This window comes from Triticum dicoccoides, chromosome 1B, assembly GCF_002162155.2.
Source record: "Triticum dicoccoides isolate Atlit2015 ecotype Zavitan chromosome 1B, WEW_v2.0, whole genome shotgun sequence".
In the NCBI taxonomy this organism is placed as follows: domain Eukaryota; kingdom Viridiplantae; phylum Streptophyta; class Magnoliopsida; order Poales; family Poaceae; genus Triticum; species Triticum dicoccoides.
In genome coordinates, this window is record NC_041381.1 from 524,937,075 (window position 1) to 524,958,378 (window position 21,304).

Consider the following 21,304-nt stretch of genomic DNA (forward strand, 5'->3'; position numbering starts at 1 on the left):
TGCAGTCATACAAACCAGCAGCGGAAGTAACTTGTCTGAGTACAGACAACTAGTAAAATAAAAGAGGCTTGGAAAGCCTAGCTATACTACGTGGTCCTTCATAAGCTCAGGATCACCACCTGGGCCTTATCAAGAAGGGTTGGTGGAGTTATTGCAGCAAGCCAGCTTTGACTCTTGGCTAGGCTATCCTATGAGACTCCAACTTGAAATGGTTTTGCGTACACGAGTCCACTACTCACCACTTCAATACCCTACCGGGGATCCACCTCCGTCTTCCTACGGAAGAGCCATCCTCGGCACTCACACTTATCTTGAGGCTTTTAGTAGTTTCCGTTTACTTGTCTATGAACTGTATAGGCAACCAAGTAGTCCTTTACCGCGGACGCGGCTATTCGAATAGATCATGATAACCCTGCAGGGGTGTACTTCTTCATACATGTTTCCACCACTTAGCGTCTGCACACGACATGTGCTCGGCAGACTTCAAGCGAAAGCCGACGTGGGTGTAGACCACGACCTACCTAAACACCTAAGCCTCTAGTCCAGGTTTATCGCCTATCCAGGTTCCATCCGCAGGGAGTCCGGCCGAGGTTTCCCATACGGCCCCGAACGATGTGAACAGGGTTCCCGAGATACCTAACGGGTATTCGGTACACCCGGCCACGTACCTACCGCATCACAGCCCAACCCTACGGTCAGCGCTGTCCACGGCCTCCAGTAGGCTACAAACACCAGAAACTACTTGCAACTCCTGGACAGAGAGCTAGGGTGAATAAGAAGTCGAGCGGGGTCATATTTCAGGGCCCAATGCATGGTAGTAGCTGTATCTTAAATCACACATACAGATCTCAGTGCTTAGGGTCGGCTTCAATGAAACAACCCACCATGTACTCCTACATGGCCTCTCATCGATACCTTTACCAAATCGTGTTCACCACACCACTCTCATTACCGACATAATCATTTCACTCTAGCCGATCACCCAGATGAACCAGACCTGACACGACTCTAAGCATAGCAGGCATAGCAAGGTAGGAACAACACATACATATGGCTCACTCAACTCCTACACATGCTAGTGGGTTTCATCTAGTTACTGTGACAATGACAGGTCATGCAGAGGAAATGGGTTCAACTACCGTAGCACACAACAGTTTGAAACGCGTTGTCTTAATGCAGTAAAAGAGAGCAGGAGCGAGAACATGGGATTGTATCGATATGATCAAATGGTTGGTTGCTTGCCTGATGGTTCGATGCACTGATACAGTTCTTCGTTAGGGTAATCACGGTACTCCTCGGAGGCAGATCCTGCCGCATAGAACACCGATACACAACCATCACCAAACAATGTGCAACAATATGATGCATGCATGAAACATAGCAATATGAGTGTGTCGGGCTAATGCAACTAAGACCAGAAGGGTTTGAACCAATTTGAATCAAAGATTCAATTTTCAAACTCAAACATGGCCCTTTAAAGTGTTTTCCCTTGTTCTTCATTAAACATCAGGTAAACTTGTTTAATCATGCATGAAAATAGTACAGATGGATAGATTGGATTTTTCTGATCATTTTTCATATATAATTTGTCTGATTTGGAGTTACAGAATAAAAGTTATGAATTTTTAAAGTTTAAACTATATTCTGGAATTTCCTATATTAGATTAATTCTAGAAAATCAATTATTGCGTCAGTCTGACGTCAGTGTGACGTCAGCAGGTCAACGGGACACGTCCGGGTCAAACCTGACAGTGGGTCCCGCGTGTCAGTGTGATTAGATTAATTAAAGTTTAATTAAAACTAAACCTGTTTAATTAACAGGGCTGGGCCCCACCTGTCATAGACTCAGGGGAGTCAACCAGGGCCCACCCGTGGTCAAACCCGGGTCGGCTGCACCGGCGTTTAGTCGCCGGCGAGCCCGACGCGGCGGCGGAAGTGGTTTTGGCTGCTTCGGTCACCAAATGGGTCGCGGAGACCACCGGAGAGGAGCTGAGGTCGAGCCGCAGCTCTTGGTGGAGTCCGTTGGGGTCGGGGTGGCCGGAGTTGGCGCCGGCGACAACTTTGGCGGCCACCAGAGTTCGGCCGAAGTCGAACTTGACGCAAGAGGGGTCGGTGAGGTGCGGGGAGTAGCTAGTTAGGTGCTACGTGACGCGGTGAGCATGATGGACACCGTGGAGTGGCCGGAAGATGACCGGGAGCACGTCGGCGACGAGCTCCACGGTGGTGGGTGCGGTTGAGCTCTGGGAGGTTGCTACACGGCTCGGGAACGAGAGAGGGAGGGTAGCAGGGGTAGCTAGGCTCACAGCGCACCTGTAGAGGCCACCGGCGAGGTCGGGGACGAGCTGAGGCGGCGACGGTGTTGAAGGGGATCTCCGGTGACGGCGGTTCGGGCGAGGTCGTTGCGGTGGACTCGGGAGTTGCGAGCGCTCGGGGCTCGGCTTGCTCGATGAAGTGGACAGCGACGGAGCTCCTGGACACGATGAGAGGACGCACGGGCGACGGGGAGCACGGCTACGACGTAGGCACAACGGTGGTGGCGTCGGTCATGGCGGGGGAGCGCGAGGGGGAGGAGCTGGAGAGGAGAGGGGGTGTCTGGGGGGTTCGGGGGAGAGAGGGAGGCCGATCCACGACGTCACCGGGCGAGGGGAGCGGCGAGGCGGCGAGCAGGTGCGTGGCACGCGCTGCGGTCGCCGTCGGGCACCTGCCTGCCTGCCTGGCCGGCAAGCAGCTCGCTGGAGCGGCGCTGGGCTGGGCCGGCAGGTGGGCCGGGAGCTGGCGTCAGGTAAGTTTTTTCATTTTCTCTGTTTCCTGTATTTTTTTTAAATACTTCCGCAACTTTGTTGAATTAAATAAAATACTTAGGCAACTCCTAAAATCACCAAACTACTCCTGGTCCATAGTTGGATTATTTCCAACATGAAACATTTTAGTTTGGGGATATTTGAGCATTTAAATATTTTATATAATTTTAAATGCCCAAATTCAAATATTTATGATTTAATTCACAAACCCTAAGATGGCCTAGGAAAATGTGCATCACTTTTGGCAAAGGTTCTGAACCAAGACAAAAATGATGGGCATTTTAGAAGGGCATTTCAGGTTCATTGAAAAAGTTTTTAGTAAACCCTAGTTGGTTTCAGAGGGGGCTGGGGGTTCTGTCATCCCCATTTCAGGTTTCTGATGAAAGAATAAACATGATGCAACACTCTAATGCATGAACTAGCTAGGGTGTGACAACTCACCCCCACTCAAAAGAATCTCGTCCCGAGATTTGGGTTCCTCCGGAAAGAGGGCGGGGTACTCGAGTCGAAGACGATCCTCCCTTTCCCAAGTTGCTTCATCCTCAGAATGGTGCGACCATTGTACTTTGAGAAACTTGATATTATGACGTCGAGTGGTACGCTCGGCCTGATCGAGGATACGAATTGGGTACTCTCGATATGTAAGATTATCTTGAAGATCAAGTGTTTCGTGGTCCACTCCACGGATAGGATCCGAGAAGCAACACCTGAGTTGAGAAACGTGGAAGACATCGTGGACTCTGGAGAGGTGCGGAGGTAGTTCCAACTGGTAGGCAACTTCTCCTCGTTTAGCGAAATGCGAAAAGGTCCAATGTAACAAGGAGCCAATTTGCCTTTGATACCGAAACGATGGGTTCCCTTCAGAGGAGTAACCCGAAGGTAAGCTTTCTCGTCAACCTCGAAAGTCATAGCCTTATGTTTTCGGTCATATTGACTCTTCTGACGAGATTGGGCTGTTTTCAACTTTTCACGAACGATGCGAACTTGCTCTTCTGCTTCCTGAATCATATCCGGGCCAAAGAATTGTCTTTCCCTGGTCTCTGACCAGTTAAGGGGTGATCGACACCGTCGTCCATAGAGAACTTCAAAAGGGGCTTTACCCAAGCTAGATTGATAGATGTTGTTATAAGCAAATTCGGCAAATGGAAGGCATTTCTCCCATTCCATTCCGAATGAGATAACAGAGGCTCAAAGCATGTCTTCTAGAATCTGGTTGACGCGTTCTACCTGACCACTCGATTGAGGGTGAAAAGCGGTGCTAAAGGAAAGGCGGGTTCCCATAGCATTTTGGAAGCTTTCCCAAAATCGAGAGGTGAAAAGACTTCCTCGATCCGAGTTGATTTCCAAAGGAACACCATGGAGAGACACTATTCGGGAGATGTATAAGTCTGCCAGCTGACTAGCGGTTATACTCTCGCGAACAGGTAAGAAATGGGCCACTTTGGAAAGACGATCGACAATGACGAAGATAGCATTATTCCCTCTCTTGGTCCTGGGAAAACCGGTAATGAAATCCATACCAATTTTATCCCATTTCCATTCGGGAATAGCTAAGGGTTGAAGGGTGCCAGCAGGCCGTTGATGCTCTGCTTTTACACGACGGCAGACGTCGCAGTTAGCAATATACTGAGCAATTTCTCTCTTCATCCTAGTCCACCAGAACCTCTGGCGTAGGTCCTGATACATCTTGGTACTACCAGGATGAATGGTGAGAGGAGATTCATGGGCTTCCTTAAGGATCAACTGCCATAGATGCTGGTTCTTGGGAACCACTAAATGGTTCTCAAAGTACACAACACCATGATCATTTGTGGAAAAACAACTAGCACCTCCGCTAGTAATGTTCTCCTTGATATTAGCTATTCCTTATCTCGCTTTTGGGCAGCGATGATTTGATCCGTAAGAGTAGGTTTCGCCACCAAGGTGGAAAGAAATCCTCGAGGAACAATGTGAAGGTTAAGCTTCCGAAATTCCTCATGAAGAAGCGGTTGACTTTGTTGTAACATCAGGTTGTTACAATAAGATTTACGACTTAGCGCATCAGCCATGACATTGGCTTTCCCTGGGGTGTAGGTTATTCCTAAGTCGAAATCTGTGATCAACTCGACCCAACGTCTTTGCCTGAGATTCAAATCCGGTTGGGTGAAGATGTACTTCAAACTTTGGTGATCAGTGAATATTTCGCAACGATTACCAAGAAGGTAATGTCGCCAGGTTTTAAGTGCGTAGACTACGGCTGCAAGCTCTAGATCATGAGTAGGATAATTCTCCTCATGTGGGTGCAATTGCCGTGAGGCGTAAGCAATTACGTGTCGATTTGCATGAGAATGCAACCTAGTCCCTGTCGCGAGGCGTCGCAGTAGATAACAAAGTCCTTAGAGAAGTCTGGCGGTACCAGTACGGGAGCAGAAGTCAGGCGTCTTTTCAGTTCCTGAAAGCTGTGCTCACATTGTGGAGTCCATTCGAACTTTTTATCTTTCTTGAGGAGTTCGGTTAGAGGTTTAGCAACTTTGGAGAAGTTTTCGACAAAGCGACGGCAATAGCTCGCTAAGCCCAGAAAACTCCGAACTTGCTTGACCGATTCAGGTGGAGTCCAATTAAGGACAGCTTGAACTCGCTCAGGGTTAACAGCAATACCTTTACTAGATATTACGTGGCCCAGATAGGTCACTTCTGACAACCAAAATTCACATTTAGAGAATTTGGCATAAAGGCGATGCTCTCGAAGTTTCTTCAACACTAGCCTTAGATGTTCGACATGTTCTTCCTCGTTCTTGGAGTAGATGAGTATATCATCGAGGTAAACAATGACGAATTTATCCAAATACTCCATGAAGATTGAGTTCATTAACCGAGAAAAGGTGGCTGGAGCGTTGGTTAAACCGAAGAACATGACGGTGTACTCGTATTGGCCATAACGAGTAACAAAGGCCGTTTTAGGGATGTCCCCGTTTCTGATTTTGATTTGATGGTAGCCCAACCTCAAATCCATTTTGAAGAAGACTGAGGATCCAGCGAGCTGATCATACAGGTCGTTGATCCTGGGGAGCGGATATTTGTTCTTGATTGTGACCAAATTAACAGGTCGATAATCTACAACCATCCGGTCCGTACCATCCTTCTTCTTGACGAAGAGGACGGGGCAAGCCCACGGAGATGAACTAGGTCGGATGAAACCCTTTTTCAAGGACTCATCGAGTTGTTTCTTAAGCTCGGCTAGTTCTAGTGGTGCCATCTTATAGGGTCTTCTAGCAATCGGAACGGTTCCTGGAATGAGATCTATTACAAACTCAACATCCCTGTTAGGTGGAACACCTGGCAATTCCTCTGGGAAGACATCCGGGAAATCACGGATTACCGGAACGTCCTCAAGGTCTGGCAAAGGGTTGGCGTTAAGAGAATATAACTGTCGCTTGGCTATTCGGGTCAAGACATTGACTATCTTCCCCGAAGGATGAGTGAGTTGAACAGTCCTAGAGAAGCAATCAATTTTGGCATGATGAGCTGACATCCAGTCCATACCCAAAATGATATTAATATCTGAAAATTTGAGGGCTATCAAAGATGCAAGGAAAACAAGTCTGTCGACTTGGATTTCATTTCCATAACTTACCCTGGAGGTCTGCCATCTAGAACCGGGAGTAGAAATTTCCATAGTGGATGGCATGTCACAGAATGCGGTGTTATGCAAACGAGCATAGTTCTCGGATATAAATGAATGAGAGGCTCCTGTATCGAAAAAGAACAGATGCCGGGTGGCAATTAACAAGAAGTGTACCGAGAACGATGTTGGGATCCTCTTGAGCCTCTTCGGCAGAGATACAGTTGACATGGCCACGTGTAACGGTGGCCGGCTTGGCGTGGAACACTTTCCCTGTCGGCTTGCCACGGCCAACAGCTTTAGCAGATTGGTTGGGGTTGGTCTGGGGACACTCACGCATATAGTGGCCAGATTCCCCACACTTGAAACAAGTCACGGAACTGGCGCGTGGAGGAGCACTGTTGGTTGGACCACCATAGGGCTTGGCTGGTGCAGACTGTTGAACGGGGCGAGGCGCCTAGAAGGATGGCCTCGGTGTGAACCTGGGTGGCAGGGCAGTGTTGGGCACCCACACGCGGCGCTTCTGAGGACCAGCACCGGATGAGGAACCCACATCACGGCCATGCTTGCGTGTTGCGTCATAATCAGTCTGACCAGTCTCAGCACTGATGGCCTTGTTAACAAGCTTCTGAAAAGATGTGCAATCATGCAGACGGAGGTCATGGCGAAGTTCAGGACTAAGTCCCTTACGGAACCTTGCTTGCTTCTTGGCATCGGTAGAAACTTCCTCAGTGGCATATCGTGCAAGGTTACCGAACTCCCTGCTGTAAGCATCCACAGAGAGTCGGCCTTGGGTGAAATTGCAAAATTCCTCACGTTTACGGTCCATGAGACCCTCCGAAATGTGATGTTCACGGAAAGCCTCGCTGAATTCAGCCCAAGTAGTGACATGGCCCGCTGGGCGCATAGCTCCATAATTCTCCCACCAGAGACTGGCGGGGCCTTCAAGATGATATGCAGCAAAGGTGACCTTGTCAGCCTCAGCTACTAACGCAGAGCGCAGTTTGTGAGAGATACTGCGAAGCCAGTCATCAGCGTCGAGAGGCTCGACGGAGTGGTGGAACGTGGGTGGATGTAACTTGATGAAATCACTGAGTGACACCACGTTAGTCCTCTGATGGTGTGCTGTGTTCTGTTCAATACGCTCCAACAAACGGTTGGTCTCCCGCTTGTTTCTTTCGGCTTCCATCATAACCTCAGCTAGGGAAGGAGGATGAGGCAGATTTGCATTCCTGACTTCACTGCCTTCGGCCTGCTCTTGAGGAGCAGGGTTAGTGCGCGTGTTGACCATCCTAGGTAAACAAGACAATGATTTAGTCAGAATGATAAAATTCCGACATAGGATACAAAATGTAAGGAATAACTCGGAATGCAAGACGATCATCTGTATGACATGGTAGATACAGAAACTGCTTCTTTATTCCATTGTCATACACACCATACAGGGTTTAGTACAAGACCAAACAAGGTACTATTACGGTGAAAAGAGGATTACATCTCATCGGAGGCATCCCAAGCTCCTATACATTATTTTTCTACACCTCCGGAAGTGGTACAAACTAGGTCATATCCCACGAGTCACGCAGGACGATAGACGATACAGCTAGTACGAGCTAGTGATACTACCACTAACTCAGACCGATCCGTAGTAGTCCTCGTAGAAGTCACCTCCATAGCCTGGAAGCTCAACATGATCATCCGGAAACAGACGATCTCGCGGAGCTTGTGGACCATAGGGACTAGGATGAGGTCTTGGACCAACAGACGGTGGCCTGCGGGGACCGCGAGGTGGGGTGATGCCTCCTACATCACGCCAACCCATCACGTCTGGCAGAGCAGATCTCACAGGATAGAGATCGCGCATATCCGAATATCCAGCTTGCACCACCGGTGCAAACCGAGTCAACGTGGCCCAATGGTCAGCACGGGTATTAAAAAGCTCTAGCCTCAAGGCCCGATTTTCACGGTCCTTATCCTCGAGCATCTCAGCAGTGGTGCGAGTCCGTGAATCCTCCTGAGTGGGGTCAGCATAGATAGCCTGGAGATACCCTTGTGCTCCCGGAAGTGATCCTGGCATATACCGGAAATCAGAGTCCCGAAATAGGCCAGACCTGACTCGCATGATGGTCATCATAGAGTAGGCGGCGTCCTGCACAGCCATCTCAATAGTAACCCCGAGTCCATAGGAGCAGTGAAGGGGCTCGGTGGATCCAGGATAAGATGGAAATACCTGACAGTGCAGAGATACTGGCTTTGATTAAAGTCCCGAAATTGCTCTTCGACCGTGTACTCGGGATACCAACGATATCCAGCCTCAGTCATTACCCTCACCAACATGGCGGTATGGCCGGGTACATCTAGGCATCGAGTCAGGCGAACCACTTGATTGAGGTCGCGAGTGGCCATCTGAAAGCACAACCATAATGCAAAGGCATTAGAATTTCTAGCAAAATTTTGGCAGCATAACAGCTGTAAATGCTCAAGAAGGATTTTGAGACATTTGACAAAGGATTTCATACACACTCAACATCATCATATCAAATTCCGAGTCCATCCTAGCAGCATAACGTGGTAGTAGAGCTGAACTAGGCTTGTATTCATCAAACCTATAAGGTACTACTGATTAGTAACACGTGATCCTGATAGAGAGAATAGATCCTAATTCCTTAACCCCCGGTGGAAGAATAGACTGACTCAGATCAGAATGTCATAAGATAAGGGAGTAAAAAGAGCCTTACGTTCCACCCACAAACAATTCCCCTACATATAACTAAAGAATTTCTAGACTCAACATCGACCAGTTTGGCTTGGAGAACCTACAGGCAGTCCGGCTCTGATACCAACGCTGTCAGGACCCCGACTCGATGACACATCGATCTAGCCTGTAACACCTCATATCACTTTGCGGCCTCACGCACGGTATCCCCACGGGTGTCGCCTTACCTTTGCCCGGGACTGTTTGCGCCTTTTGGCTCACGTATATGATAGTGTCGCTAGCATCCATATGTTAAGGAGCTCGGGCTAACATGACTAGTCGTAAACCCAAAGTGGCACAGACTTACAGGGACAGGCATCCATGACCCAGCAACAAACGTGTCGGTCATCAGCAAGTGGGTCCAGGCTGTAGCACTGGGCTAGCAGGACTCCGGTAAACCGGGCTGTAGCGGGCTAACAGGACTCCGGTACTCAATGCGTGACATTTCCCCGAAGGGACAGACACCGGAACGAAGAAGGACACATGCCGGCCAGCCTAAGTGTTCCAGAGCAGTAGCAAGCTACCATGGCTCAGTGGTAGCACTAGGAGACATTTCCCGGTAAGAGAGGCTACTAAAGATAAACAACTAGATAGTCAGATCCCACACATACCAAGCATTTCAATAACATACACACAGTATGCTCGATATGTGCAAATACAACATGGCATCACAACATGACTCTACAACACAAGTACTTTATTTAAGGCTCAGGGGGCCATACATAATCATACACACAGGTACGGGTCACACGACCCAGCATTCAAGTCATGCAGTCATACAAACCAGCAGCGGAAGTAACTTGTCTGAGTACAGACAACTAGTAAAATAAAAGAGGCTTGGAAAGCCTAGCTATACTACGTGGTCCTTCATAAGCTCAGGATCACCACCTGGGCCTTAGCCTACTCATTGATGTCAACGTCTACGTAGAACCCATCAGAAGGGGTTGCAGCGTCTTCTGTAAAAATGTAAATTATAGCAATATGAGTACAAAGGTACTCAGCAAGACTTACATCAGATCCTACATACATGCACATTATCAAGAAGGGTTGGTGGAGTTATTGCAGCAAGCCAGCTTTGACTCTTGGCTAGGCTATCCTACGAGACTCCAACTTGAAATGGTTTTGCGTACACGAGTCCACTACTCACCACTTCAATACCCTACCGGGGATCCACCTCCGTCTTCCTACGGAAGAGCCATCCTCGGCACTCACACTTATCTTGAGGCTTTTAGTAGTTTCCGTTTACTTGTCTATGAACTGTATAGGCAACCAAGTAGTCCTTTACCGCGGACGCGGCTATTCAAATAGATCATGATAACCCTGCAGGGGTGTACTTCTTCATACATGTTTCCACCACTTAGCGTCTGCACACGACATGTGCTCGGCAGACTTCAAGCGAAAGCCGACGTGGGTGTAGACCACGACCTACCTAAACACCTAAGCCTCTAGTCCAGGTTTATCGCCTATCCAGGTTCCATCCGCAGGGAGTCCGGCCGAGGTTTCCCATACGGCCCCGAACGATGTGAACAGGGTTCCCGAGATACCTAACGGGTATTCGGTACACCCGGCCACGTACCTACCGCATCACAGCCCACCCCTACGGTCAGCGCTGTCCACGGCCTCCAGTAGGCTACAAACACCAGAAACTACTTGCAACTCCTGGACAGAGAGCTAGGGTGAATAAGAAGTCGAGCGGGGTCATATTTCAGGGCCCAATGCATGGTAGTAGCTGTATCTTAAATCACACATACAGATCTCAGTGCTTAGGGTCGGCTTCAATGAAACAACCCACCATGTACTCCTACATGGCCTCTCATCGATACCTTTACCAAATCGTGTTCACCACACCACTCTCATTACTGACATAATCATTTCACTCTAGCCCATCACCCAGATGAACCAGACCTGACACGACTCTAAGCATAGCAGGCATAGCAAGGTAGGAACAACACATACATATGGCTCACTCAACTCCTACACATGCTAGTGGGTTTCATCTAGTTACTGTGACAATGACAGGTCATGCACAGGAAATGGGTTCAACTACCGTAGCACACAACAGTTTGAAACGCATTGTCTTAATGCAGTAAAAGAGAGAAGGAGCGAGAACATGGGATTGTATCGATATGATCAAATGGTTGGTTGCTTGCCTGATGGTTCGATGCACTGATACGGTTCTTCGTTAGGGTAATCACAGTACTCCTCGGAGGCAGATCCTGCCGCATAGAACACCGATACACAACCATCACCAAACAATGTGCAACAATATGATGCATGCATGAAACATAGCAATATGAGTGTGTCGGGCTAATGCAACTAAGACCAGAAGGGTTTGAACCAATTTGAATCAAAGATTCAATTTTCAAACTCAAACATGGCCCTTTAAAGTGTTTTTCCTTGTTCTTCATTAAACATCAGGTAAACTTGTTTAATCATGCATGAAAATAGTACAGATGGATAGATTGGATTTTTCTGATCATTTTTCATATATAATTTGTCTGATTTGGAGTTACAGAATAAAAGTTATGAATTTTTAAAGTTTAAACTATATTTTGGAATTTCCTATATTAGATTAATTCCAGAAAATCAATTATTGCGTCAGCCTGACGTCAGTGTGACGTCAGCAGGTCAACGGGACACGTCCGGGTCAAACCTGACAGTGGGTCCCGCGTGTCAGTGTGATTAGATTAATTAAAGTTTAATTAAAACTAAACCTGTTTAATTAACAGGGCTGGGCCCCACCTGTCATAGACTCAGGGGAGTCAACCAGGGCCCACCCGTGGTCAAACCCGGGTCGGCTGCACCGGCGTTTAGCCGCCGGCGAGCCCGACGCGGCGGCGGAAGTGGTTTTGGCTGTTTCGGTCACCAAATGGGTCGCGGAGACCAACGGAGAGGAGCTGAGGTCGAGCCGCAGCTCTTGGTGGAGTCCGTTGGGGTCGGGGTGGCCGGAGTTGGCGCCGGCGACAACTTTGGCGGCCACCGGAGTTCGGCCGAAGTCGAACTTGACGCAAGAGGGGTCAGTGAGGTGCGGGGAGTAGCTAGTTAGGTGCTACGTGACGCGGTGAGCATGATGGACACCGTGGAGTGGCCGGAAGATGACCGGGAGCACGTCGGCGACGAGCTCCACGGTGGTGGGTGCGGTTGAGCTCCGGGAGGTCGCTACACGGCTCGGGAATAAGAGAGGGAGGGTAGGAGGGGTAGCTAGGCTCACAGCGCACCCGTAGAGGCCACCGGCGAGGTCGGGGACGAGCTGAGGCGGTGACGGTGTTGAAGGGGATCTCCGGCGGCGGCGGTTCGGGCGAGGTCGTTGCGGTGGACTCGGGCGTTGCGAGCGCTCGGGGCTCAGCTTGCTGGATGAAGTGGACAGCGGCGGAGCTCCTGGACACGATGACAGGACGCACGTGCGACGGGGAGCACGACTACGACGTAGGCACGGCGGTGGTGGCGTCGGTCATGGCGGGGGAGCGCGAGGGGGAGGAGCTGGAGAGGAGAGGGGGTGTCTGGGGGGTTCGGGGGAGAGAGGGAGGCCGATCCACGACGTCACCGGGCGAGGGGAGCGGCGAGGCGGCGAGCAGGTGCGTGGCGCGTGCTGCGGTCGCCGTCGGGCACCTACCTGCCTGCCTGGCCGGCAAGCAGCTCGCTGGAGCGGCGCTGGGCTGGGCCGGCAGGTGGGCCGGGAGCTGGCGTCAGGTAAGTTTTTTCATTTTCTCTGTTTTCTGTATTTTTTTAAATACTTCTGCAACTTTGTTGAATTAAATAAAATACTTAGGCAACTCCTAAAATCACCAAACTACTCCTGGTCCATAGTTGGATTATTTCCAACATGAAACATTTTAGTTTGGGGATATTTGAGCATTTAAATATTTTATATAATTTTAAATGCCCAAATTCAAATATTTATGATTTAATTCACAAACCCTAAGATGGCCTAGGAAAATGTGCATCACTTTTGGCAAAGGTTCTGAACCAAGACAAAAATGATGGGCATTTTAGAAGGGCATTTCAGGTTCATTGAAAAAGTTTTTAGTAAACCCTAGTTGGTTTCAGAGGGGGCTGGGGGTTCTGTCATCCCCATTTCAGGTTTCTGATGAAAGAATAAACATGATGCAACACTCTAATGCATGAACTAGCTAGGGTGTGACAGCTTGGTTAGCTGAAGCTGATCGTAAGGCACTTGGAGATTGTTGAATGTCTCTACGGACAAGACGTTGAGCCCTGCCCCGCCATTGATGAGGGTCCTGTTGACTTGTACGTTGGTGATGATTGGGGAGCAAAGCATTGGGAGGACTCCGGCTGTGGCCGCGCACTTGAGCTGATCCGCTGAGCTGAACGTGATGGCGCATGCCGACCACATGAGGGGGCGCGTGGCTTCCGTCTTGGGGAGGACTGCGTTCACTTCGCGGGCGAACTGCTTGAAGATGCGCTGAGAGGCTGGGGCTTGAGCTCCGCCCAGGATGCATGCGATTGCGCGCGGCACCTGGAAGCCCCCAGCCCCCTCGTCCTGATGATGGTCCTCATTTCTCCTTGGCTGCGGCGGCAGTGGAGGGAGGCCTGTGTTTCCTTGTGGACGATCCTCGCGAGGCTGATCCCTCCAGTCTCCCTCGCGAGGCTGATCCTGCCAGCAATCCTCGCGAGGTCGGTCGCGCCACCCTTGGCGAGGGCCGCGGTCTTCCCAGCGTCCTGCGTTCCTTCCTCCTCCTCGGCCATAGCCACAATCGTTGTGGTCGGGGCATCGGCCGACCCTTCCTTGTCGCACGGCTCGGAGCTCTTGGCATTCGTTGGTGTTGTGGGTGTGGAGGTCGTGGTACACAGAGTACCGGCTGCCCTTGAAAGACTCGGGCTGATCTCTGCCCCGCTTGGTGTCTGGTTCTGCCGCGAGCACGGCAGCCCCCTTGCGCTTCACGTCCTTGGCCTTGGATTTCTTCTCTTCTGGGTCTGCGGCTGGCAGCTCGAGGAGGGAAAGGCGCCCTTCCTCATCCCCGGCGCACTTGGTTGCCAAGTTGAACAGCTCCAAGGAAGTGCACAAATCTTCATGCATCACCAGCTCCTCCTTCATCTTGACGTCACGCATGCCGTCGGAGAAGGCTGAGATGATGGCCTCCTCGGTCACCTTGGGAATCTTGAGACGTGCATTGTTGTAGCGCTGGATGTACTTCTGCAGGGTCTCCCCTGGTTGCTGCTTGATGTGGCGCATGTCGCTCACGGCAGGTGGCCGGTCGCGAGTACCTTGGAAGTTGGCGATGAAACGGGTGCGCATCTTGTCCCAGGAGGAGATCGTGCCTGGAGCCAGGTTCAGGAGCCAGGTGCGGGCCCCGTCCTTGAGCGCCATGGGAAACCAGTTCGCCATGACCTTCTCATCCCTGTTGGTGGCTTCGATGCCCAGCTCGTAGAGCTGGAGGAACTCTGCAGGGTCGGCCGTGCCGTCGTAGCAACGAGGCAGGTCTGGCTTGAACTTGCAGGGCCACGCGACGCTGCGCAGCTCGGTGGTGAAGGCGCGGCAGCCTGCTGTGGCCACGGGAGGCCTCTGGTGACGAGGAGCTTGGTCTTGCGGGCCCCCATGCGCTGCAGCTGGGAGTAGCGCGGGGTCTTGGCGTGCTGGAACAGGAGCGTGGTCACGAAGGACCGAAGCAGGGAGCACTCGGGCAGCTCCTTGGGGACGAGGGATCTCTTGGCAGCTCCGCTCTTGCTGCGCCGGCGCCGGACGGAGCGGGTTCCGCCCGGGGGCCACGCGCCTTGGGGCCAGGGCGCCTTCTTGAGGGGGAGGCGGCTGAGGCGCCCCCGGAGCTTCATTGCCCGCGTAGGGCGGGGCGCGGTGCAGCAAGAAGGACGGCGTGGGGGAGCCCCCTGCGGCGCGGACAAGCTCGGCGATGCGGTCGAGCCACTCTTCGTAGACGTCGTCGACTGGGCGGTAGCACAGGAGCTCGTTTGCCGCGATGAGCGCAGCTCGAGCCTCCATGGCCGCGTGGGGCGCGCGGGACAAAGAACCAGCCGGGGCGAGCGAGGGAGTAGCAGTGCGGCCGTCTCGCCTCATGGATGGATGCTGGGACGATACTTGCTGCTCGCTCCCTGCCGGGCCAGTGGCGGCGTTGACGACAGGCGACGGGGGACGGCGGGGGTGGCCGCCGACGGGGGCCGTCTGGGTGACGCGGGAAGCGAGAGCGGCTCGGCACTCGGCGCGGGCCCGACGAGCGTCTGACATGGACGCGATGATCGGTGAAGAACAGGGCGGTGGAAGATGAATTCCGGCGCACCCCTACCTGGCATGCCAAATGTCGGATTTCGGGTTCCAGCAGACCCTCTGGATTCAAACACTGGGGTGCGCGCGGAGATTTCGCCCTCTGCCTACCTGCACCTCACCGCCTCGCTATGATCTAAGCAATCAAAGGAACAACACAAGAGACACAGGTTTATACTAGTTCAGGCCACCATTGTGGTGTAATACCCTACTCCAGTGTGTGGTGTGGTGGATTGCCTCTTGGGCTGATGATGAACAATACAAGGAATAACAGCGTCGCGAGGGTTTCTTGGCTGGTGCGATGAACTACTAGGGGGAGCTCAGTTGCTCTCTCTACTGGTTTCCTAGTGATGGTCGGATGCCTCTAGCTTGTGGTGGCTAGTCCTATTTATAGGCAAAGGCCCTGGGCCTCTTCCCAAATATTGAGCGGGAAGGGCGCCAACAATTGGCCATTTTGAAGGGGAACATCTAGTACACTTATCCTGATTAAAGTTGGTCCTCGCCTGCCAAAGGCTCTGGTGGTGACGCCGGCTTGGGCTCCACGATGACCTTCATCCTGCTGCTCTGCTGGTCTTGGTCTTGTTGCACCAAAATGGATGCCTTTGCTTGATGCTCTCGCCTGTGCTTGCTCCCTTTGCACCAAAGAGGAAAGGGAGGACACTGCGCGGCCTGGCGCCCGCCTGGCGCCCTTGGTCGTCATGGCTTGCGTCATGGGCACCTCGTGAGGTACCCCACCTTGATCTCTCCGCCTCCTCGTGAGCCATCCTGACGAGGCCGCTCCTGAGGAAGCCTCCTGTCGTCCGCCCCGCGAGGCTGGGCCCCTCGTGAGGGCCTTGAGCTCGTGCTGATGAAGATGGGCCATGCTGGGCCGCCCCTTGAGCCACACCGCAGGCCGCAGGCAGGCAAGTCTGGGGACCCTCGTTCCCAGAACACCGACACCGCCCACAGGGTGTTGGACAGCCACCTCTTCATATGATATATATATGGTGGACATCCCCAAAGAAAACAATGGCCGTGAGGCAATATAAGATAACCACTTAGGGAAGCAATCAAAGCATGGGCGTCATCGACGCCGCTCTAAGCCCCGCCATAGCAACACCAGCACCGGAGAGGATAACAATCCGGATGGTGCCGAAGACCAATACAATCCCGACCAGCCTAACTTCGAGCAGGCCGAATAGGAGGACGGGCAAGCTAGCCCAGACAAACAGGCAGACGGAGACTTGGAGGATGACAACTATATGCCTCTCTCCGAAGACGAGGTGAGCCTCGAAGACGATGAATTTGTCGTGCCTGAGGATCTCGTCGAGCAGGAGTGCTTCAAGCGCCGGCTTGTAGCCACTGCAAGAAGCCTAAAGAAGAAGAAGCAGCAGCTCCAGGCTAATCAAGATCTGCTCACAGACAGATGGACTGAGGTCCTCGCAGCCGAGGAATACAGACTCGAGCGCCCAACCAAAGGTTACCCAAAGCGCAAGCTGCTACCTCAACTCGAGGAGGAGGACCTAGAGCCTACACTACCAGCACAGGACGAGGCTGACCGGCCACCTCGTGACCGAGACAAAGTGGCGTATCAGCCTGAATACCAACCCGCACCCCGACACCAACACACTACGGCCCGGGGCAATACACAGGACCTGCGAGACATACTGGAAAACAAAGCAGGCCAGCCAAGATCGATCTACGGATTGCGGGGGCGCGGCACGACGCGTGATGATGACCATCATGCCGGATACACTAACAATAACTCCAGCAGGGCCGAACACAACCGACCAGACTTAGTCGAACTACGTCATGACATAGCCCGGCATAGAGGCGCCGCACACTCCCTCTGCTTCACTAATGAAGTAATGGATCATGAACTCCCAGAAGGGTTTAAACCCGTAAACATCGAATCATACGATGGCACAACAGACCCCGCAGTATGGATTGAAGATTTCCTTCTCCACATTCACATGGCCCGCGGTGACGATCTACACGCCATCAAGTATCTTCCCCTTAAGCTCAAAGGACCGGCTCGACACGGGCTGAATAGCCTGCCAGCGAACTCCATTGGCATTTGGGAAAACCTAGAGGATGCATTCCTCGACAACTTCCAAGGCACTTACGTGCGACCACCGGATGCTGATGACTTAAGTCAGATAACCCAACAGCCCGGAGAGTCAGCCAGGAAATTCTGGACTCGGTTCCTAACTAAAAAGAACCAAATTGTCGACTGTCCGGATGCCGAAGCCCTAGCGGCCTTTAAGCATAATATCCGCGACGAGTGGCTCGCCTGACACCTTGGTCAAGAGAAGCCAAAGTCCATGGCAGCCCTCACGACACTCATGACCCGCTTTTGCGCGGGCGAGGACAGCTGGCTGGCTCATAGTAGCACCACGCAAGGAAACTCCGGCACTTCAGATATCCAAGCCAGTAACGGCAAGCCACGGCACAACAGACATAAGCGTCGGAACAATGGCAACAACACCGAAGATACGTCAGTCAATGCCAGATTTAGCGGCTCCAAATCCGGTCAGCGGAAAAAGCCATTCAAAAGAAACAATCCGGGATCGTCCAGCCTAGACCGCATACTCGACCGCTCGTGCCAAATTCACGGCACCCCTGATAAACCAGCCAACCACACTAACAGAGAATGCTGGATGTTCAAACAGGCCGGCAAGTTGAATGCCGAAAACAAGGGCAAGGGACTGCACAACAAGGACGACGAGGAGCCCCGGCAGCCGAACACAGGGGGATAGAAGAAATTTCCTCCCCAAGTGAAAATGGTAAATATGATCTATGCCACCCACATTCCCAAGCGGAAACGAAAGCGTGCACTAAGGGACGTCTATGCGATGGAGCCAGTCGCCCCAAAGTTCAACCCATGGTCATCTTGCCCGATCACTTTTGATTGCAGGGACCACCCTACCAGTATCCGTCATGGCGGTTCAGCCGCATTGGTCCTCGACCCAATCATTGACGGATTCCACCTCACGCGAGTCCTCATGGACGGTGGCAGCAGCGTGAACCTGCTTTATCAGGACATAGTGCGCAAAATGGGCATAGATCCCTCAAGGATCAAACCCACAAAAAACCACCTTTAAAAGTGTAATTCCAAGTGTAGAGGCCTGTTCTACGGGCTCAATAACACTGGAAGTGGTCTTTGGATCTTCGGATAACTTCCGAAGCGAGGAGTTAATCTTTGATATTGTCCCTTTCCGTAGTGGCTATCATGCACTACTTGGACGAACCGCATTTGCTCGATTCAATGCGGTACCATACTATGCATACCTCAAGCTCAAGATGCCAGGACCTCGCGGGGTTATAACAGTCAATGGAAGCACAGACCGCTCTCTCCGTATGGAGGAGCACACTACGGCCCTCGCGGTAGAAGTACAAAGCAGCCTTCTTTGGCAGACCGCCAACTCGGCGATGACAACCCCGGACACCGTCAAGCGAGTCCGGAGTACTCTGCAACAGGATCGTCAGGCACTCCAAGAGCTCGACTAGCAATCCGGCCTTCGTCCCAGTCCCATTCAGGCGGAATTTGTACCGCGCGTACACAATTACGCACTGAAAATACCATGGGCATAGGCGGAGGCACGACGACGATGTGGTCCACAGTGCGGCTCAACCGTCATGAGACCAGCATACCTTTATCATCTTCTTTCTTTTTTAGGACCCTACTTTCGGGCAGCCCCTTCAGAGAACCTGATCATCGGACTCATCACGGGAGGGAAAACCAAGGAAGCAAGAGGCTTTGTGTGCAAGGGAATACCCAGGTGGTCTCTGTTAACGATCATTATACCTATTTTACATACCCACACGCAGCCTGCCCTTGGATAGGACATGTCAAATAGTCCTATTTCTGCTTATCGCATTAATTGTACACATACGCTTTGACGTATTATTTAAATAACAATGGGAAACAATATACATCATCAGCTTATTATTATTTTCTCCATATTTTCCCTTGATTGCTTATTTAAATATTGCACCCGTACACTTTGGTACGTTCTGTTCGCCAGGGGCTTTATTGTGCCCCATAACACGGCAAGAAAAGTCTGAACACTTTCGACAGTGCGGCACCCCGAATTTATAGCATTATATGCATCAGCTCCGAATCATGTCTTGGGTCAATAGTTGGGTTTGCCCGGCTCCCTTGTTTTGGTACTTTAAGTTCCGTTATATCGGCTAAGTAGCGCAGGGAGAACTACTGCGATTGTGTCCCGGTTCTTCCGGACGAGCACCTCAGTAGAGAAAGCCGAAAACTGATAGTCATGATGTGGCATGAGCTGGTCGCTGTTCGAGAGGTCTTAAATCCTTAAAGATTTTTTCTGCTTCAGGCGAGGAATCGGCCTTGTCCGATTTAGGCGTGTATAGCGCCCCAAGTTCGGCCTTCTGAATACTAGGGGCTTCACCGAAATTTAAAGTTGTAGACTTCTATGGCTAAGTGAGAGTTATAAAGCCGCATAGTCCGATTGCCTTGTTCGCTGCGCTAAACACCTCCTTAAAGGACCAAAAATTAGGATAAAAAGTGTTTGGGTTTTCCACGAACACCCCAGTACTAGTTACACGGGGGCGGAAGCCGACGACTGGCCTACTTTTAGAATTTTATAAACGGCCGCACAGAAGGTAATATTTTAAATCAAAAAGCATTATATAGCACACACGAACTCGTTTTCATATTACAGAACGCCAGGAGTACATTCACTCAAAAATTATATCCTTGGTGCATTCATTAGCCATAAGGCAGGCGCCTTTCATAACACCGTCATAATACTTCTCGGGGTGGCGATGCGCCTTGCCCTCTGGCGGACCCTCCGTCACCAGCTTCTCTGCATCCATTTTGGCCCAATGCATCTTCGCGCGGGCAAAGGCCCGACAGGCACCCTCAATACAGACAGATTGCTTAATAACTTCAAGCCGCGGACAGGCATTTACCATCCGCTTTATAAGGCCGAAGTAGCTATCGGGCAGGGGCTCGCCAGGCCACATCCGGACTATGAGGTCCTTCATGGCCAGTTCGGCCGCCTTGTGGAGTTCGAACAATTGCTTCAGTTGGTCACTCAAGGGCATTGGGTGTTCGACTCCAGCATACTGGGACCAGAATAACTTCTCCGTCGAGCTCCCCTCTTCGGCATGGTAGAACTCCGTGGCATCTGATATGTTGCGTGGCAGATCTGCGAATGCCCCTGGAGAGCTCCGAATTCAGGTAAGTAAAAGAAATGTCTCCTCCACATGCTTGCTTTGCATAATGAATGCCTTACCCGCCGCTATCTTTTTGGCCGCCTGAATTTCCTGGAGGGCCTTTTGGGCTTCATCCTTGGCATCTTTCACGCTCTGGAGGGCCTTTGCAAGCTCAGACTCTTGCATCTTGAAGTCATGCTCCAAGGACTCAAATTTCTTGCCGAAGTCCTGAAGCTCTTGCTGTACCTCGCTTACCCAAGCATCCTGTTTTTCACGCTCGATGCGCTCCTTGGCCGCCGTGTCTTCGGCCTTGGATAGTGCTTTCTTCAGGGCCGCCTCTTCGGTCATGGCCCCTATTAAAAATCATGATGCTTTTGTTAGCATCGCAAACTTTTTCCTTTATATGACACACGGATGGGGCATCACTTACCTTTGTTCTCTTCGAGCTGCCTCTTCGTGAGGCTGAGCTCTTCTTCGACCTGCTTCAGGTCCCGCTTGAGTCCGGCGACCTCCACAGTACGGGCGGCAGCGGCCAGCAGCAACACCTGCTTATTCACATAGACATTCACTATTAGACTCCTGCGGATTAAAGTTGACCCTCAGTTTGGCTTTTCTCTCCGAACACCAAATAGAGTATCAGGGGCTACTGTCTATCGGGTGATATTTTCTTACACTTTTGATTACTTACCTCAAAGCCTGTTAGGAGGCTGGTACAGGCTTCAGTCAATCCGCTGTTGGCGGAT